Source organism: Aotus nancymaae, unplaced genomic scaffold, assembly GCF_030222135.1.
Source record: "Aotus nancymaae isolate 86718 unplaced genomic scaffold, 86718_ANA_hifiasm-v0.15.2.pri h1tg000072l, whole genome shotgun sequence".
NCBI classification, from domain to species: domain Eukaryota; kingdom Metazoa; phylum Chordata; class Mammalia; order Primates; family Aotidae; genus Aotus; species Aotus nancymaae.
In genome coordinates this window covers 6,186,772-6,213,951 of record NW_026988487.1, presented here as the reverse complement: position 1 = coordinate 6,213,951, position 27,180 = coordinate 6,186,772, and the positions used below count along the sequence as shown (strand labels likewise).

The window sequence follows — 27,180 nt, the reverse complement described above, 5'->3', positions numbered from 1 at the left end:
AGGTTACCACCCCACATCAGGAGAGGCCAGGCTCCTCCCTACTGCAAACAGCTTGAACTTCCAGAGGCTCCACCCTAGTGCGCACTCCTACTAGTGCACAAGCTGATCAAGGGTTCTTTGGGGACCCCTTTATACTTGGCTGTCTCATTGGTGCCTAGAGAAATGCATAATGGTTTATATTTGCTCAGCAAATATTTTTAAATAATTTAAATTGTGTTTTTTTCTATGATAGCACATTCACAACGACACAATAAGCAAGAAAAAATTAAATTATTTCTCATTACTATATGAGCATTATGTTAGTGCTAGGAAAAATAAAATCAATGAAACATGGTAAATCTTGATAGAGGACCTTGCAGTCCTGGGGAAAAAAGGCAAAGATAATGTACATTTAGGTTAACTGCCTCTTAAAACTTGAGAGTGGGAGGTTTTGGAAGAGGGTAACAGTTCTGCTTCATGGGAATTTTTGCTTTTAATACATACTCTATTACCTTGCTCTACATCATCTAAACAGGTATCAACTACACTTGTATTTTGTAATTTGTTATCTAATTCATAAGTCTTTGGTATGAGCCCATTTGTAGGATTTGGGCTCAGTACTCATTCCTCATCAAGGTGCACCATCTCCATCTGCAGAGCTGGCAATACTAAGTATCGCTGGTAATTTCCAGGAGCTCCTCTCAGAGGTGTAGCTCACCTTGTGAAAGATCTAAAACATAAACAATAAGACACTGAGAAAAAAGAATGGTGGATCCAGTTCCAGTTCCAGTGAGGAAGCCATCTGTCAAGTGATAGAGTCATAGAGGGGAGCCCATGTTGTCAGTGGGAGAATCATATTAAACAGCAAGAATAAAGGGAAAAGCTGAAAATGAAAGAGGAGAATGAACTGAGAGGATTCTAATCATGATGATATCACAATTAGAGAAGAGTAAGTTAAAAAGATCAATTCAGACAAAAAATATTCAATGGTGAAGTCATACTTGCACTCAACATGAATGCAGTGCTGTTTGTTGTGTAGACACAGCATAATGGAGTTCTGTATGGCTAAACATATGATGTCATCCATAAAAACTGACTAGGTCACTCTATAGATATGTCTATATTCATGTATCCATAATTATTCATCAAATGCATAATATATTCAAGACATTTTTCTGAGAGCTGTGGAGAACTAATTATCAATCTAACAAAACTCTGCCTTTGAAGTAGAAATTATCAGTTTACAAAAAAGACACACTCACATTTGTTTGAAATTTCCAGAATAAATTTCTTTTGTACTCTGAGAAGATCTTACCTCAGGCAAGTTCATCTCTAAAGAATGGAGAAGTTTCCGTTCTACCATTGTCAAGGAAAATTCCAGTTAGTATGAATGAGGGCCTCAATCTCATATCTGTGCACAAGAAAGTGAAAAGGAAAGAACGAAGAGGAGATCAGAAAACAGTGGGGTAGAAATTAAAATTCTCATTTAAAATACCTAAGAAAAACATGAGGGAAGAAATTACTCTGCATGTTTCCCAGCTGATTCACAGGAGATTTATGATTAGAGTTGGCCAGAGGAGGCAAAGGCATGGGCTCTGTTGTGCCCCTTCCTGGAATTAGATGATATAGATGAGCAGTTCTCCCCTTCGATGGAGTCTGCAGCATTTCCCCTGCTGTCCCTCTTGCTGGAAATGTCCCCCAGCTAACACAGGGCTTGCTCTGCTGTGGCTGCAAAGCTGAGCTGCTGGCAGGGGGCAGATTGCTTTCCACAGAGGAGAACAGATAGGGTTTCTTTGCTGCTATGGTAGCAACTCAGGCAGCAACTCCTTTGGAAGAGACTCCACCCTAAACCCTTTAAGGCTGGGCAAAAGATTAATGCAGCAGCTTAAAGTCAAAGAAATTCCAAGCTCCTTGCTCCAGAGAAGATTAAGTCAGTGGGAAATCCAAATAATGACAGCCCCAAGGAACTATTCTGAAAATCAGAGGAAACTGAAAGAAAAACATAAAATAACATCTCTTTTAACGGAAAAGAAAAACAACAGGAGGTTTAATAAATTTATATGGCCTCTTACTGGATTGTAAACATTTGAGGTGATAAGTAAATAGAAGAGGGAATAGTGTAAAGGAGGAAAAAAATTAGATGGTTTTTACAACTCTGTAGCATCTGCCAGCCCATATTACAGTGCAGACCAGACTGGTGAACTTCTCTGGGGACATCCCAGAGTGTGAAAGAGGGGAAATGGGGAAAGAATAAGACCTGAGTTTTAAGGGAAAGATAGAAATAAATACAATCTCTAAAAGGGTGCTTTTCTAGTCCCCGAATTACCATCAGCAAACGTTGCAAAGGTGGATTTAAGCAAAGTATATATGCTAGAGATGCTGTTGAAGAAGGAATGAAACAGTGCTTGGCTATCTAAAACTGAGGAATTCTGAAGATCCTTACCCAACTTAAAACTTGCTGGTGCTCATGTCTCTGTGACTCTAAAGTAGAACTAACCTTCAATCTCTTTATTCATTTAGACCTGGAGGGAAGACAGAGGAAGAGCCTTGCCTCTGTAATTTGGACTGCCACTATTCTGTCACAATTGCTGCCTTGTTGTTTTTGGGGGTTTTTTTAATCATTTTTTTTTTCTGGCAGCTGCACAAGAATGTCCAGGAACCATATGGCAGAATGAGTTTTAATTTCTGGGTTCTCCTGTATTCCAAGTTCAAGAGGCTGCTCATGAAACCTAATCAAACGTTTTAAACACCTTCCTTGTGTCTCTCACTCCTCCCTTTTGCTACTGTCTAGGGATTTAGCTCAAGGAAACCTTGGCTAACAGTCAACTGAAAGTTGACTCTGAGATGGAAAGATTGGAGAATTCCAAAGATCTGCCAATGTTAATTTGATTGACTTCAAGATCATCACATCAACCAACATATTATCAGCATCTGCAATTTCTTATCTTTTCCTTCCTTTCTTTCTTTTTCTTTTTTTCTCTCCTTCCTTCCTTTCTTTCTTCTTTCTTTCTTCCCCTTCCTCCCTCCCATCCTCCCTTCCTTCCTTCCTTCTTTCTTTTTCGGTTCACTGCAACCTCCGCCTCCCCGGTTCAAGCGATTCTCTTACCTCAGCCTCCTGAGTGCCTGAGACTACAGGCACATGCCACTATGCCCATCTAATTTTTATATTTTTTGTAGAGATGGGGTTTCACCATGTTGGCCAGGATAGTCTCCATCTCTTGACCTTGTGATCTGCCCACCTTGGCCTCCCAAAGTGCTGGGATTACAGGCAAGCGGCACTGCACCCGGCTAGAATCTGCAATTTCTAGTTTTAATATCTTTAAGGCATATCCAGTTTATAAGGTATGTGTGGGGGTGGGGAGGTGTTTTGTAAAGTGTTGTGGGAATACAAAGATGATTAAAACACAGACAGTTGCTCAACCAGGTGGGAAGAGCATAGACTGAAATCAGAAGAGTTGACCTGACCGCTGCTACAATTATGACTGTTTTTCCTCTAAATTCCTTTGTCTTAAATGGCTCCACCAGCAGTCCAGGCAGTCCTTTGTGAAACTAGACACTAACGCATGTCCGGTTTCAAAGGACAAAATTTGTCTTTTGACAAATTTTATCCAAATTAACATTAATTATAGCATGAGGGGCTTATATGAACAGACTTTTATTCTGTGATACTGCCCTATTCACTGACCCAACAACACAGGTTCTTAGCTCAAGGATGAAGTTGGGCAAGGGTGACCATATTCTACCTCCAAACTATAAATTTAGGATTGGCTTGCTGACTAATGCCTTTAATCCATGCACTTTGGGAGGCTGAGGCAGGAAGATTGCTTGAGCCTAGGAGTTCAAGGCTGCAGTGAGCTATGATTGTGCCACTGTACTCCAGCCTGGATGACAGAGAGGAAATCTATCTCAAAATAATAAATAAATAAATTATAAGCTTAGAATGTTAGGCTTTAGAATGTTAGTTTTAGTACTAGAATCTTCTATGCTGAAGCAAAGCCAATGGACAGCTAATATTGAGAAGAATAAAAAATAAAATTATTGCAGAAAAAGCCAATGTACACAGAAATAAATAGAGCAAATATGAAGAGAGAAGCAAAAATATGAGACAACGATTGAGAGAGAATAAAACAAAGGGCAAGAGGGGGCAGAAGGCAGGGAGAGAAGAAGAGAGAAAAGTGACCAATGACTGCCTATTTAACATGAGGCATTGTTGTATTTCTTGCAAAGTATCCTATGACATTTCTCATATTCTTCTAGGACCCTTGTTTTTAACCTTAGCTTATGTATTTTTTGTCCTTTGAAACCAAATTAACATTAATTATAACAAATATTGACTGATGTGATCTAGAACAGATCATACAATCTCAGAGTTATAACTTGGTTTACTTTTAGGACAGTGATATATTGTTTCTTAATCCCAGAGTCAATGATGATACCTGAGACAATGCTATGATGCTTGGCACTTATCTGCTCAGTACATGGTCTGAGTGGGAATTTCTGACCAAGGCATTAGTGATGGAGAGCATGGAGGGATCTAATCATGAAGACAGTGAAGGCTCCAGGGACTCTGGGAAAGATAAAATGACAAAGGCTATGGTGGAGAAGCAGGGTAGGAAAGAAGCTTGGTGTGGCACAGTTTGGCTGGGTGAGGGGCTAAAGATGGAAAAAAAAAACAGAATGGTTTGTGATTTTTATGACCATGTTTAGGGATTTGAATTTCAAGTTAGTTTTAATATCTTTAAGGTATGTCCAGTTTATAAGGTATGTGTGGGGGTGGGGAGGTATAAGTTAGATTTATGGACACAAAGCTCCATCTTTCACATTCATGTCAATCCAGTTCAAAGTCTGCAGTGTTTCATTCTCTATAATTTTCATTTTAAGAAGATTTTTTTTCAAAAAAATTGATATTATATATTCCAGTGTATTTTTAAATATTATCTTCATAAATTAAGGTAAGTCTAGTGAATTCTCCTGCCCCAGAATCCTTCTCCTCATTTAAGGATGAGCATATTTGGAATGTTACTCTTGTGGACGGTGTTTACCCTACTCACTGCCAAAAGCAAGATGATTCTGAGATTTGTCGTAGAACACTGTACTGCATATGTGTCACATACAGTGCTTGGCATGTAACAAGGGCTCAATAAATACTTACTAAAAAAGTTAATCAATAACATTACTTTTTAGTTTCCCATGATAATTAATACGTTTCATTTGTTCCATCATTCTAGGCATTCTGATTCTAAACAGAGAAATGAGGAAAAGGAGTAAGGGGAAAAGAACGAAAAACAATTTTTATGTTTTTTAAAGAGAAAGCTGGAAAGCATTTCAGTTATAGAAACACACTGTTATTTGTATACAATTAATATGTGCCTAATTTTTAATCTTCACCATCTTATGATCTTCAGCTCTGTCCATGACCTTTTGATATTGAGGATGCTGACCTTAATGAAAGGAATATCATCACTTCACTGAAGCTTAGGGAGAGAAAAACAGATGACAAATAAGACAAGCCAAAATCTTTATTCTAGTTAAAACAATGATATATGGTCATTTTAGATAAAGCAGAAAGTCCAGATATAAACAGATACACATTTAACTGATTAATTAATAAATGAAGAAAGTCAAGGCAAGAATACAGTATATTTTATATTGGCACTATGATGGTAACACAGCTGGTAAAAAGAAAAAATAAATAAAAATTTGCAAATAGTATGGATGGACACTGCCTCGGTCACTAATTTTGCCACCCTAGGATCCTATATTATTGTTTTTAATTAAGTAGGGGTACTGACAGGATGTACATACCTTGATCATAACTATCGTTTAAACTAGTAAAGGTTTTGATTGGTTCTGTCATAATCTATTCCTTGAGGCTTCTCACTCACCATCCCCACCAAAACTGAAACTGATTAGAAACTCTTGTCTTTCCTGGAGTCTCCTTTAATTTTTCTTTCTCAGGATAAACACGTGAGCCAATTTCTGTTCAGTGTTTAAATAGGAAACACTGAGAAAAATAAGTAAGTTGTGAAAATAAATAAGATGACCAAAATAACATTCATGGAAAAAGTTTAAAACTCACCAAGTGAATATGCTAGTAATCCTTGGTGTTTCCAATAGATTTGACTCTTGAATACCTTATAATATAAAATAGAAGTCTGTGTGGGCTATTACTCTTCATTATTTTTTTCTAAAACTAGGTATAGCAGTTCCCTCCTTTAGATACTGTCCCAGTAAAGGCATTCCCTAAAGTAGGTTTCAAAGCACACTGGGTGTTTTCACACACACAAAAAGAGAAAGGGATAAATTGATCTCTCTGCAATTACACCAGGCTGGTCTATTGACACACAAGTGAATGAAATGTTTATACCCTGAGAGGGAGCCCCTCCATCACTCTCAAAATTACAGGCCCTCAGATCACCATTGAATGTCTAGCCCTAGAAAATTTGCAGAGATGGATAAAGAATAAGGGAATGAGAACATAGCAGGCAGCAGTAAATACCTGTATTTATAGCATTGTGTCATAATGGAAACATCAATCCTGTTTTCTAAGGAAACTACTGAAAATCCTAACCATAATATTGTCCTCTACTCGACTGCCAGATTGGCTTATAACTTATTCCTTCAATAAGCTAGAAGCTAAATTCTCAGTGCCACACAGAGTACAACCTGGAGATGAAATTGTAAACCATTTCAAAGGCTCATTTAACATAGAAACAGTTATTTTCAGACATCTAACCATCAATTCCAATGCTGGTTTCTGAGCAGTTCTCAGGTGTGATGAATAGGTGAGGTGGAAGTGTACCCCAACATCTAGTTTTGCATTGGGAACATAATAAATAATTATAATATTTATTATTCAAGCATTTAACAAGTGGGATATTACAGTTAATTCAGAATATATCAATTTGTGCAACAAAAGTTTCTTGAGTAAAAAATTAACCTTTAAGAGAACTTTTTTCTATTTAATGTGTATGAAAAAATAATTTGGAATAAACTCTAGTGCTATTTATGTTTAGAAATATAGTCCTTTCCAACCATAAATCTTGAATAACCAGACCAATAAGAGCTCTACCTTGTAGGGTTGACAACTCATAAGGGGCTCCATTAAAAAGAAAAGGAAGAAGAAGCAGTGACTGATGACTTCATCTAAGTATCCTGTTTTTAAAAATCTCTAATATCTTTGCTTCTTTAAACACAGGATCTCTATCTCTATAATTTGAACTTCCACACAGTAGATGGCTCCAGCTCAGGCTTTTTTCCTGAATTCTAGATTTCACATACATCAGAATTTCAGCATTATAGCTGAAATGCTTTCTCCTTTACATTCATACCAAAATCTGCATTTACTTTCTTCTGTATGAAAAATTCAATAAATAGGAATTAACTTAGCACCTCACAACAAATTAGAAATATTCAGGCACTTAAACTGGAAATGTAAAATTCATATTTGTTCAATGTAGTCCAATTCTATTAGACTCCATGTCTTAAAAAAAAAAAAAAAACTATCTTCAAAACACGTTTGTTGTATTCTCTTCTTTCTACGTTTTCTATGCCTCCTTTAATTTGGTTCCAGGCTGCTTTAATATCAGTTCACCTTTCATCATTCTTCATGTTCCATCTGTTAAAATGCCAGAGAGTTTGTGTTCTGATATGTGCATCTGATCATGCCATTACCTAACTTAATAAAACCTCAATGGTGTATAATGTTCAATTCGATGACTATACAACTCCTTAGAATGACATTCAAGTTCCTTCACAGACAGAAGTGAGTGTAAGGCTCCTAGAATGTCTGTTCAATGAGGCTGGGTATTTTTTGTTTTGTTCACAGCTGTATTTCCACTGCCTAGGAACTGTGCCTGGCACATAGCACAGAGTCTAATGCTCAACAGCTAGTTGGTACATGAATACATATATTTACCCTTCCTTACCTTTCGTCCTCTCTTCCTAGGCTCATGATGTTGAATGTTTCTGACATGTCCTACTCCTACCCACCATCCTGTCCTCCCTGAAATACCCAGCTCACCCTAAAATCTCATATTTAAATGTTAACTATTTATGTGGAATTTTCTCCACCTTTTCAGTATTTACAAAAAAATTTTTGCTCCTAATATATTTTGTTTAGATATCTACCATCTCACGTGATAAATTTTACTACAAATATTTGTGTATATATTCAGAGGCTGTTCTGCGTATCTATCCACCCCTAGATGCTAGTCAAAAGCTGAGTATATAAACAACATTCAGTAGATATTTGATAAACGAAAGAAGAAACATGCATAATTTCAGAGGCCTATGAAAAATAAGTATTTTTAAAACCCCCCAAACTTTGAATCTAAATATAAAAGGTAGATGTCTTTCTTTATTTAAACACAAAATATGGTAAAAAGACATTTAAAAATAGATACACACATTTTCAAACAAATATTTACATACTTTAACTACTGAATACCCTATGATAAATCTGGGCATAGGTGTCATGCAGTGTTGACATTTAAGACAAATGCCAGGGAAATAAAAGTAATTCTAAATAAACTCTATATTAAAAGTTACTTTGTAAAAGATTTATGTAGTTTTTGAAAAATATTTCTTAAAAGAAAGAAGTAAAGAAATATGAAAGAAAGGAAGGAGGGAAGGAAAAGGAAATGCTAATACTCTCAGATTATTCTATCATTCTATTCAATTTAATTCAGTCTAAACTATACCAGAAATGACACATATGGTACTGATAAAAACTAAATTTATCAGCATATATTACTCTGACCAACTGTAAGTTATCTTCTAACTTGAATAATGTTCTCTAGCACAATTTATACAATGTTGTAAATGACACTTAATAGATCTAGATTTGTTATGAAATGCAAGGTAAATGGAAGAAAAAATACTAACAAAAGTAAGTGTCAAAATATTGGGGCTAAAAGGACTCTTAAATTCCAATCCACATGTGGAGACATTTACCTGTATGGGGCTCAGAATATATCAGGAAACTCTATCATTTCAGTCAACGCAAATCACTGATAAGATAAAAAGTCTTAGTGTTCCTCCTTTTTACAAAGAAAACAAATAGACATAGAAACATATTCCAACCCATTTCTTATACCTTTTCTTTACTAATAGATTTTGCTGGATACATTAAATAGATGCCATGAGGTTTTATTAGCTTACTTGGGATTGCTGATTGTGACCAACTAACTGGGACTTGATTACGCTTGGGTACTGGTATGGTAATGAGGATCACTCATTGAAAAACTTTGTGTATTTGTTTCTTCTTTGCATGCAGAACTGGAATAACTCATTAATAAGATAATTTTCCTGCTGACCCAAATAAAGATTTCTGATAAAGAGATACTTAATATCAAATTTATATTATTTCTTCACCCTGTCTTCTCTTTCAACTTCTTTATTGTGCCTTTTCCTGTTTTATGGGCGAATGATTATTTTGACTCTTCTTGCCTCATTTAAGAGACAGCACCTGTAGTATTTAAGTATTTATTTACACTGTTGCTCTCTGTAAGATTGAAAATTAATTACCCTACCTTTTGCAATTGTTTCTCCCTGCTGTTCAGACCACTTTGCCAATCGGGATAAGCATGAGAAAATGGAGAGCAACATGATTTCTTAGAGCTCTGGGGAAAAAAAGATGATCTTAGATTGCTTGATGACTACCATGCTTCTTTTTTCTTTCTACATTGGAGTTTCTACCTCTTTAAAGGGTTGTTTTTGTTTTCCTTGTGTCTTTTTCCTTCCTAGGAATATCCCCTACAGATGGTGTGATAAACCGTCAGCCATTTTAAATTAATTTTGCTAAATTGAGGCGACGTTAATGTCCCTTTTTGAGACAACAGAATTTCTCCTCAGATCCCCAAAAATAACTTAGAATAATTATTAGCACTGCAGTAGATTCTTGTGGTACATGCCACTCTCAGACTGTCACAGATGTTGGCTACTAATAGGATTTTGTGTTCGATGCCAAAATTTTCATGTGACTGTCACTTTTTTAACATAAAATTATGACTACCATATTTGGCTTATATTTTTAAGAAATTAGTTTCCTCCCAAAAGAGAACTTTGGGTAAAATATTCTGGTAAATAAAATAATTCATTTCTTAAATGTCTTGTTACATTGTTTTAAAAAAAATGATGCCACTATATTCACCTTGTAAATAAAATTACTCATAATCAACAAAAAGAACAATTTAATTTAAGTTAGAAAGTTGTTTAAATATTAAAAGAAAAAGTATTGGTGCCATTATTAAAAGTCTTCTAATGACTGCAAGAATTAGGTACTCTGAAGTACCTAATAGTAGGTAAAAAATGGAGAGTGAGAAAGTTACCAGGCAAAAACCTGGATTTGAAGGTGCTAGAATATTTTGTAAAATAATCAGTACTATTCTATGGAATTGCTTACAATTTTTAGAGCTGTATACATTTAAGGAATTAATATACACTTCAGGACAGTTGTTATTCTTACAAATCCTTTAAAACTTAGAACAGTTAGAACATCTTCCATTCCAAGTAAAAATGAAATAGGATTTTATTTTCTCCAGTTTAAAGCTATTGTAAAAATTTAAAAAGAAGACGTGTTATTAGAAATTATCAATTCTAGCTTCTTTCTGTTGGAACTAATAATCAAAGACTGGACAAAAATTTACTTTTGCCCTATAATAATAACTTTCATTTTTAGCACTTTATAGCTCACAAAGAAATTTTACGTGGATTATCTTCTTCATTTCTTAAACAACTTTAGAAAGTTGGTTGCCATTGATACTATTTTACAAAGTGAAAAATAAAACATTACATGAGAAGATAGAGCAACAGTATTAGGCATGATATCTGGATGATTTAAATAATTCACATATACACACAACAAAAATTAATTCATATTGTTAAAGTCTGCTTTAATCTACTCAAGAAAGTAAGTTTATGAAGTCATATACTACTTTTTATGTCAAAACAGATGTTTCTCACTTCAAGTGTTGGCCAAAACAGAGTAATTGATACTGAACTTGGTTTCCTATTAAAAACAGCTATAAAGTTTAGTTAAATATATAAAGCAACAGTTTGTGGTTACCTTGAAAAAGTAGCACAGGTATACTACCCTTGAAAGAAGAAAGAAAAGTAAGGTGAGCCTGTCAATCATATTAAAATTGCCTTGGCTTTTTGCTTTGAACACTTTTTCTAAAGTCAAGCAGGAAAGTGGACTAAATGTGGAGGATATTTTGTGAGCTAAGGTGACAGAGGTAAGAGTTACCGGCTACTGAGACAAAGCAGCCAGAATTTGGGACAGAGTATCTGAAAAGTTAGAAACTGTGGGGTTTTAAGAAGGCAACCCAACAAATATGCATGGGTATTCACATAGTGAGATTATAAAAGACCAAGCAGATAACACCTCCCAAAAAACTGACAGCTGAATAGCATTATCAATGACTTAGTAGTAATATGATACGTTAATGTTTCATCTCAATCAAGGTGTGGAGACCTCATTGAAGACATCACATACTCAGTTAAGTCAGCAGAAAGTTCAAAACTGAGGAATAAAACAATGCAGTGGAGAAAGAGCATGTCTTAGAACTCTGTTTACAAATAAAAGAAACCTAAACTGAAAATTAAACCAATTTTGATAAAAATAAAATAATGTTAATAATTTAATAACACAATCAACACCCTATATATCTTTTATCTGCGGTGTCCGGAAAACAATTTTACATAATTAGACATTTAAATAGACAGGAAATGAAAAATAGTAAGAATTTAGAGAGTGGAATTTGTACATAAGATCTTTGATACAGCTGTTTTAAATGCATTCAAAAACTTCAAAACACAGTTAAAATGAAACAATATGTGAGACTATCAGCAATAGAAATTCCAACAATGTATATAAAAAAGTATATACAATCAAGTGGGATTTATCACAAATATGCAAGACTGACCAACATTTAAAAATCAATTAATGCAATTTATCACATCAATGCGCTAAAAAAAAATACACGATCTTATCAATATATGCAGAAAAAGCATTTCAAAAAATTGAACACCCATTCATGATCAAATATCTCAGTAAACTATGAATAAAGGGGATCTTCTTCAATATGATAAAGAATATTTACAAAAATCCTATAGCTAACACAAAAATTAATGGTGACAAACTTGAAGCTTTCTCATTAAGATTAGTAACAAGGCAATGGTGTCTTATTATTTCTTTTCAACATCACACTACAAATACTAGCTGATCAATAAGACAATAAAGGGATTAAATATATACACATGGAAAGGAAGAAATACAGTGGTCTTTGTTCACAGTTGGCACAATTGTCTATGCAGAAAATTTTTAAAAATTTTAAGAAAAGTCTTCTGTAGCTAATAAGCAGATATAGCAAGGTTACAGAATTAAAGATTAATAAAAGAAAGTAAATTGCTTTCCTATATATTAGAAATAAAAAAATTAGAATTTTATTAAAAACAAAATACCATGTACATTAGCACCCCCCTAAAATACTTAGATATAATCTTAAGAAAATATAAGATCTATATGAGGAAACTATAAAAATCTGATTAAAGATATAAAAGAACAACCAAATAAATGGAGAAATACTCCAGGTTCATGGAAAGACAATGTCAATACTGTCAAGATGCCAGTTCTTCCTTATCTATAGAGTCAATGCAATCTCAATTAAAATCCCAGAAAGTTATTTTGTGGATATTTGCAAACTGAATCTAAAGTTTATGTGGAGAAATCAAAGACAAAGAATAGCTATCACAACATTGAAAGACAAGAACAAAATGGAAGAATAACACTATTGGACTATAAGACTTACTACAAAGCTACTCTAAACAAGACAGTGTCATATTGGTGAAAAATTAGATAAACAGATCAAAAGAATAGAATAGAGAGTCCAGAAATAGATTCACATAAATATAATCAACTAATCTGTGACAAAGGTACAAAGATAATATTGTCAATAAATAGTGCTGGAACAACTGGGCATCTACATGCAAAAAGAGTGAATGAAGCATAGATGTTACATCCCTTAGAAAAATTAGTTCAAAATGGACCATAGACTTAAATGTAAAATGTAAAACTATAAAACCACTGGCAGATAACATAAATGAAAACTTATATAACCTTGAATATGGTGATTTTTTTAGGTATAGCCCAAAGGCATAACCCATGAAAAAACTGTTAAAACAGATTTTCATAAAAGTTAAAAACTTCAGCTCTACAAAATATATTGGTAAGAGAATGAAAAGATGAGCCACAGGCAGGAAAAACGTATTTGCTAAAGATACATCTGATAAAAATCTGTTATCTAACATGAACAGATAACTCTTGAAACTCAACAATAAGATAATACGTAATCCAATTTAAAAATGGGCCAAAGACTTCAACAGACAGCTCACTAAAAATGCTGTATAGATATCAAATAAGTATATGAAAAGATGCTTCATATGATATAGCATCAGGTAAATGAAAGTTAAAACAATGAGTTCCACTATATATTTATTAGAATGGTCAAAACAGGGGACACTGAACTGACCACAGAAGATGTCAGTGAAGATGTGGAGCAGCAGAAACTCTCATTTATTGCTGATGAGAATGCAAAATGTCATGGCTACTTCAAAGGTATTTTGAAGTACCTTTACAAAACTAACCATACTCTTACTATATGATCCAGCAATCACATTTCTTTGTATTTGACCAAAGAAATTGAAAATTCATGTCCACACAAGAACCTGCACATGGATGTTCACAGCAGTTTTACTCATTCAATTACAAAATCTTAGAAGCAACCAAAATAGCTTTCAATATGTGAATAGATATAGTGTGGTACATCCAGATAAAGGAATATTATTCAACACTAAAAAGAAATGAGCAGAGAAGAGGTCAGCAAGATGGCAGGATAGGAAGCTCCCCACTTGACCTCCTCCCAGAGATGCACAGGTAAAGAATTGCACACAGATCCATTTCCTCTAAGAAAAATTCAGGAACCAGTTGAATGATGCGTACATACTGCATCTAAAAGAAATTCATGTCAAAATGGGTAGGAAAAGTTGAGACATGCTTATGCCACAAAGTCTACCCTGGGCACAGCACCTTAAAGTTGGTGGGAACCCCAAACTCTTAAGCTTCTCCCTGAGGAGAGGAGGGTTTAGATCACACATATAGCACACTGACTTTTACAACTCTCACTTAAGAAAAAGACTCCTAAATCACCCTAGGAGTGAATGTGGCTCGGCATCCATGAGTTTTTTTCTGGAACAAGGAGAACAAAATGGTTGCCTTAAATAGGTGTGTAAGCACTCTCTACTAAATTCCTCTGGTCTTAGTGTAGAACAAGCAGCAACAACGCCCACATCCTAGTTCCTCTCTGGAAGGAATCTTGACTGTATGCTTCCTCAGCCGATGTCTCAGAATATGCCTTCTTACTAGATGGCATCTGAGAATTGACATGACAGGTTAATTAGTAAGAACCCCCTACTCCCCACTGCCTGGAGCCTTAACATGCATGATGCACTTCCTGGGCCTTCTCTCCACTGCTCACACTAGTGTTAAAACGAAATCTCCAGCCTCTTCCTTGAAAGAGTGTCCACACATTGAGCACCCTCGCTTTTAGAGTTGTCACTGGATGGACTGGTTCTTAAATCAGACACTTTGGAAAGCCAACTAGGTTCAGAATTTACAAGTCCCCCATGACCAAATAAAAGAAAGAGGTGGTTTCAAACAGGCACTATTTTCCCTAGCTCAGTGCATAGTGAGCAGGGCAAAACGCCCCTCTTCCAGTATCTGCCAGGAAAGAGTTGGACTGCATATTTGATGGTTAATATTAAGTGTCAACTTGATTGGATTGAAGAATGGAAAGATTGTTCTGGCTGTATCTGCTTGTTTCTGAGTGCTGCCAGAAGAGATTAACATTAGAGTCAGTGGAATTGGAGAAGAAGGCCCACCCTGCCAGTGTGGCCAGAAAAAGCAGGCAGAAGAAGGTAGAAGAAGCTGATCCGCTGAATCTTCCAGCCTTCATCTTTCTCTCATGCTAGATGCTTCTTGCCCTCGAACGTCAGATTCCAAGTTCTTCAGCTTTTGGACTCTTGGACACAATTAAACTCTTTTTATTTGAGACAACAAGGATGAACCTGGAGGGCATTATGTTAAGTAAAATAAGCCATGCTCAGAAAGGTAAGTGGTGCATAATCTCACTTACACAGGGAGAGTAAAAAATATGAATTTACGGAAGTACAGAGAACAATGATTCAAAGCTCAGGTAGGGAGATAGAAAGTGGGGAGATGTTGGTAAAAAGAGACAAAATTTCATTTAGATAAGAGGAGTAAATTCAAGAGATCCATTGTACAACATAATGCCTACAGTTTATAACAATGCATTGTATTCTTGCAACTTGCTAAAAGAACAGATTTTAAGTATTCTCACAACAAAAATAAGTGTGTGAGATAATGTATGTGTTAATTAGCTCCATTCAGCTATCTCACAGTATACATATATTTCAAAACATCCTGTTGTACACTATGCACATATATGTATATATACATGTTTACACATATACATATATTTTAATATATTTATGTATATGCATATATACATATAGATATATGTACATATATATGTACATAGGTATATATGTACAGACATACAAACAAATGTACATATACATATATACATATATGTACATATATAGTCAATGTACATATATATAGTCAATTTAAAGATTTAAACAAATATTTATCATACAAAAAAGAACAGTTCATGGACTAGGATACCTCAAACAAAAAGTGGTAAGTAGTTTTTTCATAGCATTTACATATAAAGAATAACACATGAAGCATTTTGACCTTTTTCTGTGATAAGTTGTTATAAATTAAAATTCATTTTTTTTGAGACTGAGTCTCACTCTGTTGCCCATGCTGGAGTGTGGTGGCATGATCTAGGCTCACTGCATTCTTTGCCTACCAGGCAAAGTGATTCTCCTGCCTCAGTCTGCCAAGTAGTTGGGACTACAGGCATGTGCCACCATGCCCGGTGGATTTTTTGTATTTTCAGTAGAGACAGGGTTTCACTGTGTTAGCCAGGATGGTCTCGATCTCCTGACCTCATTATCTACATGCCTTGGCCTCCCAAAGAAATTAAAATTCTTTTTAAGATAAGAAGAGTTATTTAAACTGATTTGTTTACAGAAGATTGGTTTAATTTCACTGAAATATGCTGACAAGAAAATAAAGCTTACAGTTTGTGTTTCATTTATGATTAGATTTAGTATTTCTGGAAGATCAAGATAACTTAAATTTTGTTTATGTGACTATTGGCTGTCGGCCTGAGGGTATCTAGACTATGGCATTCATTTTCATTTTTCTTTAACAGAAGATAGTAAAGAAATCAGCAGTTGCCAGGGGCTGGGGGAGTAACCAATGGATAGGCATTGAGCAAAAGATTCCTGATGAAATTTTCACCTTGTTCCATGTCCTTGGGAGCTTGACCCTTTTAACCATGTTGGGATACTTTTTCTTGGTCTCTACATTTCAGGGGAACAGGAATTTTAGAGTTCATGTCATAGTTAGCTCTAAAAATCATATTAAACAGTTAAAAGGCTTTACAAGCTCTTATTTGCATTTCTCCCTGGTGTGTCCTAGGCTAGGCTCCATACATAGCGCATAAATAAAATCTCAAATTTACCAAGGTTTCCACCAAAAATAAAAGTTGCTAAGAGTTAACGTTATAACATGTAACTGAAACTACTAGAGAAATAATTTTACATGCAAGGTATGTAAAGAAAGTGAAATGTGTTTTTGGTGAAAGATTATAAGAAGTTATGGGAATGTGGATTTTTTCTGTTTAGATTAAAATTTTAAATGATTCTTTTAAGTAAGAAAAAATAATTTTTTTAACAAGTTGTAGAAAGTTTACAAAACTTAATTGTAAGATATTCTGCATGTAAACATATTGGCTAAAGTTAAAAGGGTATTATTCAGTTTTTCTGTAAATTAAACATTGGAATAAAAGCAAAATAGGTTTTTCTTAGAGCACTAATCATATCTTTCACAAAAAGAAGTGTAATTATAAAAGGTTTATAAGAATCTTACCTTACCATGAAACATTAAAATTGAGTAAATATGTCTATAAGATTTTCTTAAAAATTGGGTTTAACATTAATAATACATTAATGCAAAGGTAAAATTTGGCTTATTTTGTATAAAGCTCATATAGAAAGCATTATCAAATGTGAATTTTTTTTTTCTTTCATTGGACTATATTTGCATAAATGTGTTATTGGTATATGTTCCAAAGTTATGGGAAATTCCTATAATTCTAATATAACTTTGTGTATGTTATTAATAATTATATTACATAAAATATTGTGTGACAATGAAGTAACCAAATTTCCTTATAAATTGTGGCTTTAATATTGGCTTTCCTAAAACTTTTTATCATTCACAGACAATTGTTGTCTTGTTTTAATTCTCTTTAGAAAGTGGTTTATAATCAACTATAGAAATCTAGCAGATGTTTTTAAATGCAGATTTCTAATAACTTTGGAAATTGCAACATTGGATTAGAGGAAATAACTTCAGAACTCTCATGAAGAACTAGAATGTTTATGAATATCAAATAGAACAGGAGGTAACTGAATTAACTGAACCAACAGAAAACTGAAGTACTCTTTTTAACTTTGCTTAAAATGCTGCTGATCCTTTTATTATTTTTCAGAGTCAAGGACACTTTTGAGCTATATACAGCTTTTAGCAATTGAGTAAAGTATACTCTTTTGGAGCATATTTGATTCTCTCTCTATGATTTCTCCAAAATTTAAAAACTATTTCTGAGTATTCTTAATTTACGGAAATATAGTTATTTGCATAAATGCAATAAAAATCTGTTTTCTTTTGTAACAGGACACAATTGGAGGAATTGCTTATTTTACCAAGGCTTTAACTGGAATGGTGTGCTTTCCTTTAAGAAATCAAACTTGACTTGTAAAGCCAATAAAAGCCCCACGAAGAATTGGCCTCAGACCTTGTCAACAACAGTCCCTATACAGGGTTTCTGACTTGGGGTAAGTAAAGAATGTCACTTTCTGACAGGTGCAGGAACCCCAAGTTATCTTGGAACCACAATAGGAAAGGAATTTACTCAACTCATAAGTGTTTGAGGGTACAGACCCATGGCTGAGCTTGGCTTTAAAATGTCTTATCTGAGATTCCTTCTATGGAACAGAGTTCCATCAAAGCCAATTTAAAAAGACCCTATTTGAAAAATGATTATTCTTGCTGCACCTTATTCAAATAATCAGGCCAAGTATAGAAAAGGAAATCACTCTTACCATGATTTATCTTTAATAAAAATGAGAAACTGGGGACAGAAATATTATGTTGGAAGAACTATGGTAAACTTGTTATTAAATTGTAATCTCATTAGTTGTTTTTAAGCTTGTTTCTGCAATTTAGGCTAACCCTGCCTATTCTTGTGAACCAACTAGTTATCTCTTACTGCTGTTCAAAAGAAACAAGAGGGATATCAACTTTTGTCAAAACTTAAGAGTTATGAGTGAACCTTACCATGCTGATGCTTTCTGACTGAACTCTTCTCTACCCTGAATGCAAGATACCCTCAGAGTTAGGCTGGAATACATCACACGTATTCAGCTTTAAGAAGTTACATAATATAGATATTTGTCCCTCTGCAACCCTTAGTATTAAAGGTTTCTTATATGAGGGAGGGGGGAAATGTCAGAGACATGTGAACCAGAGCAACTCTATCTCAAATAGGAGCTGGGTAAAATGAGGCTGAAACCTACTGGGCTAAATTCCCAGACAGTTAAGGCATTCTAAGTCACAGGATGAGATAGGAAGTCAGCACAAAATACAGGCCATAAAGACCTTGCTGATAAAACAGGTTGCAGTAAAGGAGCTGGCCAAAACCCACAAAAACCATAATGGTGATGAGAGTGACCTCTGGTTATCTTCACAGCTACACTCCCACCAGCACCATAACAGTTTACAATATGGTAACACCAGGAAGTTACCCTATATGGTCTAAAAATGGGAGATATTAATAATCTACTTCCTGTTTAGCATATCATCAAAAAATAGCCATAAAAATGGGCAAGCAGCAGCATTCAGAGCTGCTTTGTCTACAGAGTAGCCATTCTTTTATTCCTTTACTTCCTTAATAAACTTGCTTTCAGTTTGCACTGTGGACTCACTCTGAATTCTTTCTTGCATAAGATGCAAGAACCCATTCTCGGGGTCTAGATGATGGCCTCTTTCCTGTAACAAGGGTATTCACTTATTCAAAACTTATGGGGTTTATGGGTATTTACCTATTCAAAATTGAAATCAATATTTACAATATTCAAAACTCATTTAATTATAGATTTAAAATATATGGATTACACTGTGTATAAATATTATCTCAAATCAAAAACATCTTTAAAAACACTGAATTTACATTTACTTCACTTATCACAGTGGTATATGCTGGTGATTCTGTAAGTAATTTCTGAGTATTAAAAAACTGTATTCTAGGCTTCAGTTTAAAAGACTGAGGCAGTCCAAGCACGGTGGTTCATGCCTGTAATTCCAGCACTTTGTGAGGCTGAGGTGGGCAGATCTTGAGGTCGTGAAATTGAAACTATCCTGGCTAACACAGTGAAACCCTGTCTCCATTAAAAATGCAAAAAATTAGCCGGGCATGGTGGCATGGGCCTGTACTTGCAACTACTTGGGAGGCTGAAGCAGGAGAACTGCTTGAACCTGGGAGGCAGATGTGTGGTGAGTGGAGATCGGAACATTGCACTCCAGCCTGGGCAACAAGAGCAAAATGTGGTCTCAAAAATAAATGAATAAATAAATAAATATTGAGGCTAAAGACAGCTCACTGGAAAAGGGGAATTTATAAAACTTAAGCAAGGAAATTCAATTATAGCCTGTGGCATAGAAATATTTTTATAATAAATTTGTAACTAATTCTAGCTTTCTCTGCTTAATGGACCTAGAAATACTGAAACACAAGGAACAAAAAGTGTACCTAATATCCACATTTTCTTTTCTAAACATCATTCTTCATTAAAAGAAACCAAGGTTCCATTATAATTCCAGCCTGGAATGTCTTGTATCAAAATGTTTTTAAGTAAGTCTTTAAACTTTAAATAGTAGGAACACAAAGTTTTTCTTCAGATATTTCAGGTACACATTCATATTTTTTTCCATTTTTTAATATGGATTATTTTGTTTGTTATTGAGTTACTTAAATATTCTTCTTATTAATCTCTTGTCAGTTGAATAGTTGAAAATATTTTCTCCATTCTGCGGGTCATCTCTTTATCCTGTTGATTGCCCTGTTTGCAGTACAGAGGCTTTCTAGCTGCATGTGATCCTATTTGTCCGTACGTGCTTTGGTTGCCTGTTCTTTTAAGTTCTTTCACAAGAAGTCCTTGCCCAGACCAATATACTGAAGCATTTTCTCAAAATTTTCTTCCATTAGTTTTATAGTTTCAGACTCACATTTAAATTGTTAATCCATTTGATCTATTTTGCATTTGGTGAGGGATAGCTGTCCTGTTTCATTTATCTTTGTATGGATATTGAGTTTATCTCAGCACCACTTGTTGAAGAAACTATCATTTTCCCAACATATGTTCTTGGCTTCTTTGCAAAGATGAGTTCACTCTAAATGTGGAGATTTATATCTGGGTTCTGTATTTTGTTCAATTTGTCTATGTGTCTTTTTTCATGCCAGTACCATGCTGTTTGGTTACTATATCCTTGTAGTAAAATTTGAAGTTGGGTAATGTGATGCCTTCAACTTTGTTCTTTTTGTTTATGATTGCTATAGCTATTGAGTGTCCTTTTTAGTCTCATATGAATTTTAGAATTTTTTTTTTCCATTTCTGTGAAGAATTCCATTGGTATTTTGATAGGGATTGCTTTAAATCTGTGGGTCACTTTGAGTGAAATATTGAATAGACAATATTTAAAAATGTCTGACCATTTTAACAATATTTATTCTTCCAATCCATGAACATGAGATATCTTTCCATTTTTGGTGTGTCCACCATTAGGTCTTTAGTCAGTACTCCTTAGTTTTTATTGTATAAATCTTTCACTTAATTGGTTAAGTTTATTCCTAGATATTTTATTTGTAGTTATTGCAAATAAGATTACTTTATTTCTTTTTCAGTTTGTCTGCTTTTGGAATATAGAAATAGAACTGACTTTCGTATGCTCATTTTCTATCTTGAAACTTTACTGAATTTATTTATTAGTTCTAATAGTTTTTTGGTAGTCTTCAGTTTTTCTAAATATAAGATTATATTGTCTGAAAACAATGACAATTCGATTTCATATTTAATTCATATGTTCTTTATATCTTTCTTTTGCATAATTCCTTGGGGTAGGACTTTCAGTATTATGTGAAGTAACAGTATTGAGAGAGCTTATTCCAGATCTTGTCTTAATCCAGATCTTAGAGAACTGCCTTTCGGTTTTTCTCCCTTCAGTATAATATTAGCAGTGGGTTTGTAATATATAGCCTTTATCAAATAGTCAACAAGTTTATGAAAAACTGTACAACATCATTAATCATCAGAAAAATGTAAATCAAAACAAGGAGATATTATCCCACCATAGTTAAGATGTCTTTTATATAAAAGAAAAAATAACAAATGCTGGCAAAAATGCAGAGAAAAGGTAACTCTCATACGCTGTTGTTAGACATCTAAATTAGCATAGCCACTATAGAAAACATTATGGAATTTTCTTTAAAAACTAAATAGAACTACTGTATGATCCAGAAATCCTACTGTTGGTTATATATCCAAAGAAAAGAAAATCTATTCTGAAGAGATATCTGTTTTCTCATGTTTACTGCAGCATTATTCACAATAGCCAAAATATGAAATCAACATAGGTGTCCATTAATGGACAGATGAATGAATACAGAAAATGTGGTACATATACAGAGTGAAATATTATTTGGCCACGAAATATGGATAGAACTGGATGAAATAAATATTATTTGGCCAAAAGATACAGATCAAACTGTAACAACATGTATGGAACTAAAGGATATTATGTTAAGTGAAATAAGTCAGGCACAGAGAAACAAGTATCATATTTGAGCTTCAAAAAAATAATTACAGTATCAAATTTTAAGTAATTTTCTAAAACGAGAATTCACATAAGTCCATACTTATGTAAATAAATGAACTGATAAATAATTGGAGAAGGGAAATTTCTTCTTACAATGATATAGAATAGATAAAGAACTTAGAAAAATGTCAATGTGTGCTAAAACTACTTAGTAAAAGTTTTATAAGAAACAGGATATTTATGGTTTCAAATTATTGCCCCCCAAATTACTTATTAATTACAAAGGAAAATGGTAACATTACACTGAAGAAACTTGGTAAACACTACTTGAAACAAATGATCAAAACTGACATCACCAATTTTGACAAACTAACATAAATTTTCTTTCCATATGGTACACTCAGAAGGATATACAATCACTTTCGTTAGTATCCCCGGCAATAACAAATTGCTTAAATAAGATCATGAAGAAACATCAGATAAAATCAAATTGAGAGACACTTTACAAAATATCTGCCCTGTACTCATCAAATAAATATGTCAAAGTGAAGAGAAACAAAGAGTAAAGAAATTTTCCAATTTAAAGACTAAAGAGACATGATAAATTAATCCAAAGCATGAATCTGTGTTAGATCCTGATCCAGGAAAAACTACATATAAAAAATATTGGAACAACTAAAAAAATCTGAATATGGGCTATAAATTACATAGTATTGTATACATATAAAATTTTCACATTTTAATAACAGTATTTTGGTAATATAGAAAATGTGCCCTGAAGTATTTTGTATAAAAGGGCACTATGTCTCTAACTTGCTGTCATACAAAATGCTCATACAAAATTTATATACATATTTATAGAAAAAATAATAAAGGAAATAGGAAAAATATAAACTAATAGTGAATCTAAATTAATATTGTATATCAGAGCTCCCTGTACTAATCTTGACATATTTCAATAAGTTTAAAAGAAGAAAAATTGCAAGCAATATATATATATTGAAACGTAAAGATAATTATGTGTTAAAGGGCAAGATTTTCTACCTATTGATCTCATGTTCTCAATATACACTACTGAGTATGCATATACAAATAATTTTAAAACGGGTTTTTATAATATAGAAATTTAACTCACATACATGGGTACATAGCTTAATAAATTTGGCTAAATTACTGTGAATTAATTTATTTGGAATCCACCTATGTAGTTTCTAAATAGGATGCTTTTAAGATACATCTTTTTCCTAATTAAATTGTTCCTTTTGTGATTAAAATCTAAAGATTCAAGGAATTTATGAGATTGGCATTTAATTAAGCTTTCTAAATTAAAAAGAAAAATATCCTTCAGCTTCACTAAATTAATAGATAATTTAACATTTTTTCCAGAGGTAGAATTGTGTGAATGAAAAGTCCTCACTGTATATTGGAATGGTGTATTTTAAAATGCATATTTTACATTGTGAAATGAAGTTTAACAAGTTCTCTTGGGAGTATCGTGCTTGGAAAAAGAAATGCGATAGTTCTGACTTAATCCCCTTCACTAAACATAACTTTAAAACACTTTTTCCCCCTTGAAATGTGACAGTTATACTGGAATTTTAATTAAGTAACAGGGTATGCTCTATCAATGATAGAATGATGCAAAATTTTTTAAAAAATGATATGATTTCAAATTCAAACTTTGATGATGATTCTATTGATTATTTAAGCTGAAGCCTGAATTTCAAGTACTACATGTATATAGAAATACAATTGACACATTCTAAATTGTGTTTATTAGGTTTCTTCTGACATAGTTACTTGTTTATGCAAGAGTTCCTATCTCTTTTTTTTGGAAGTTATTCTTTATTTAGCCATGTAATCATAGTCAATATTAAAAGTTTCAGAAATGAATAAAGAACAGAGCAAGCAAAAAAAGGGGCTCATACAACAGACTTCTCTTCTTGAGTTGTCTAACTTATATCTGATGGTTAAAGCAAACACTGGAAGAATGCCTGATTTGGGTCTGAATGTATGTAGGGGAATATCAAAGACACTTATAAATGTGGTAAGAAAATGTAAAGAGAAATAAAGTTTCAAAAGTACACACAATGGCATTTGCAGCAACCTGGATGGAGTTGGAGACCATTATTCTAAGTGGAGTAACTTAGGGGTGGAAAACCAAACATCATATGTTCTCACTTCTAAGTGAGAGTTAAGCTATGATGATGCAAAGGCATAAAAATGATATAATGGACACATAAATATGATAATTCCTATTTTTAAAATTCTAACATCAGTGGCATGTTTTAGAGCAAACATGCTATGCTGCTATGATATTTGTTCAAATGCTTATACATAAAATTTGTTGAATGACAGTAAATGTGTTTTGGTGCACTGGGTGCTGTTTATATGCTTATATTTCTTTACTTAGGAAATAAAATTTACCACATCATTAAAAAAATGGTACTGTAATAACTGGCTAACCATATGCAGAAGATTGAAACTAGACCTCTTCCTTATCCCATATACAAAAATTAACCAAAATGGATTAAAGACTTAAATATAAAACCCAAAACTGTAAAAGCCCTAGAAGACAACATAGGCAATAGACAGTCAAAGGTCAACATCACTGTTCATTAGAGAAATGCTAATAAAAACTACAATCAGATACCAACTCACACCAGTCAGAATGGCTGTTAATAAAAAGTCAAAAAGTAAAAGATGTGGCAGGATTGTGGAGAAAAAGGAATACCTACACACTGTTAGTAGGAATGTAAATTAGTTCAACCATTGTGGAAGACAGTGTGGCAACTCTTCAAAAACCTAAAGATAGAAATACCATTCAATCCAACAATCCCATTACTGGCTATATACCCAAAGGAATATAAATTTTTGTATTATAAAAACACATTCACACATGTATTTATTGCAACACTATTCACAATTGCAAAGACATGGAATCATCCAAAATTCCCATCAAAGAAAGACTAGAGAAATAAAATGTGGGACATATATACCATGGAATACTATGCAGTCATACAAAAAGAACAAGATTATGTACTTTGCAGGGACATGGATGAAGCTGGAGGCCATTATCTTTAGCAAACTAACAGAGGAACAGAAAACCAAATATTGCATGTCCTCACTTACAAGTGGGAACTAAATAATGAGAACACATGGACACACAGGGGAACAACACACACTAGGGCATATCAGAGAGTGGACGGAGGGAAGAGGAAGAGAATCAGAAGAAATAACTAATGGGTACTAGGCTTAACACCTGGGTAATGAAATAATCTGTACAATAAACCCCCATGATAAAAGTTTACCTATGTAACAAACCTGCATATGTACCATTGAACTTAAAATATATTTTTTTAAAGAAAAGAAAGATAGCTGCAGACCAGTATCTCAGGAATGGAGATGCAAATATCCTTAAAGAATATTAACAAATAAACAAATAAAGAATTATATATCCTTACCAAGTGGCATTTTTTCCAGGGATACAAAGCTGGTAAAACATTTTGAAAAATTAATGCAATCTACATATTAACAAGGTAACAAGAAAAAAAATATAAGATTACATCCATCTATACAGAAATGCCATTTGAGAAAACTTAACATCCACTCATGATGAAAACACTTAGAAATACAATACTAAGGTGGACTTCCTGAATTTGATAAAGATCAATTACAAAAAAAAATGAATCAACAAAAGGACTAAAAAATTCTATAGATAATATTACTATTGATTATCTAAGACTGAATGCTTTTCCAATAAGATCAGAGCCAAGGTAAATTTGTCTACTCCAATACTGTTACCCAGATTAGTGCTAGAAGTTATAACTATTGTATATAAACAGAAGAAATAAAAAATCTTACAGCTCAGTTAGGAAGAAATGAACCTCTCCCTTTTTGCAGATGGCATAATTATTTACATAGAAAACCCAAAGATATTTACAAAACACATACTTTTTTTAAACCCTAGAACTAAAATCAGTTTAGCAAAATGGCATGACACAGGTAAATATACAAATATATTTTACATATCTATGTTATTGATGAACACATAAGCAATAAAATTAAAATACATTGTTACTTATATTGCTCAAACAATAAAATTGTAAGATGTAAATCAAACAAAATATGTGTAGTAATTTGCTGAAATCTACACCTTGATAAAAGTAAATATAGATCTAAAAAAAACAGAAATGCATACAGTATGTCCTCACTTAATGTTGTCTATAGGTTCTTGAAAACTGTGACTTTAAATGAACTGACATATAATAAAACCAATTTTCCCATAGACTAACTGATACAAACAACACAAGTTCCTGTGCACATTTCAAGTCACAAGAAACATCACGAAACTTTTAAATAAAGACTAAAATACTTCTGATATTAAACATCAAATAAACATTAAACATTAAATAAATGTGAGTTATACAAAAATTTAAGAAAGATTAACAAAAAACAAGTCAGATAATAATTATTATCGTTATTCATTATTATTTTTTTTGAGACAGAAGTTTACTCTTGTTGCCCAGGCTGGAGTAAAATGGCACCGTCTCAGCTCATCACAAACTCTGCCTCCCAGGTTCAAGCGATTCTCCTGCCTCAGCCTCCCTAGTAGCTGGGATTACAGGCATATGCCACTATTTTTAGTAGAGTTGGGGTTTCTCCATGTTGGTCAGGCTGGTCTCGAACTCCTGACCTCAGGTGATCTGCCTGATTTGGCCTCCCAAACTGCTGGGATTACAGGCGTGAGCTCCATGCCCAGTCCAGATAATTATTTATTATTCAATTATTCCAGGTCAGGGCCACAGGTACCTGGAACCTATACCAGCAGCTCAGGTCACAAGGCAGGAACCAACTCTGGAAAGGGCAATGTCTGGTCACAGGATGCACACACACACACACACACTCTCTCTCTCTCTCTCTTTCTCTCTCTCTCCAACTAAGACAATTTAGACATTGCAACCTAACGTGAACATCTTTGAAATGTGAGAGATAACCAGAATACCCAGACATAGGGAGAATGTACAAACTCCATGCAGAAAATAACCCTGGCTGAGAATTGATTTTTTTTTCTCATCGACATTATAAAGAAACAATGTTCAAAGACATGT

General features: G+C 33.7%; 1 non-coding gene across 1 annotated transcript; it reads right to left on the bottom strand.

The window, feature by feature from the left end:
- Positions 1-393: 393 nt before the first annotated feature.
- Positions 394-2,510, bottom strand: LINC02876 (long intergenic non-protein coding RNA 2876). Its single transcript, XR_010339102.1, has 4 exons — positions 2,306-2,510; positions 1,503-1,589; positions 1,242-1,390; positions 394-781 (listed from the first exon to the last, which is right to left on the bottom strand). It is a non-coding gene; the product is annotated as a long intergenic non-protein coding RNA 2876 (transcript).
- Between the last annotated feature and the right edge of the window lie 24,670 nt (positions 2,511-27,180).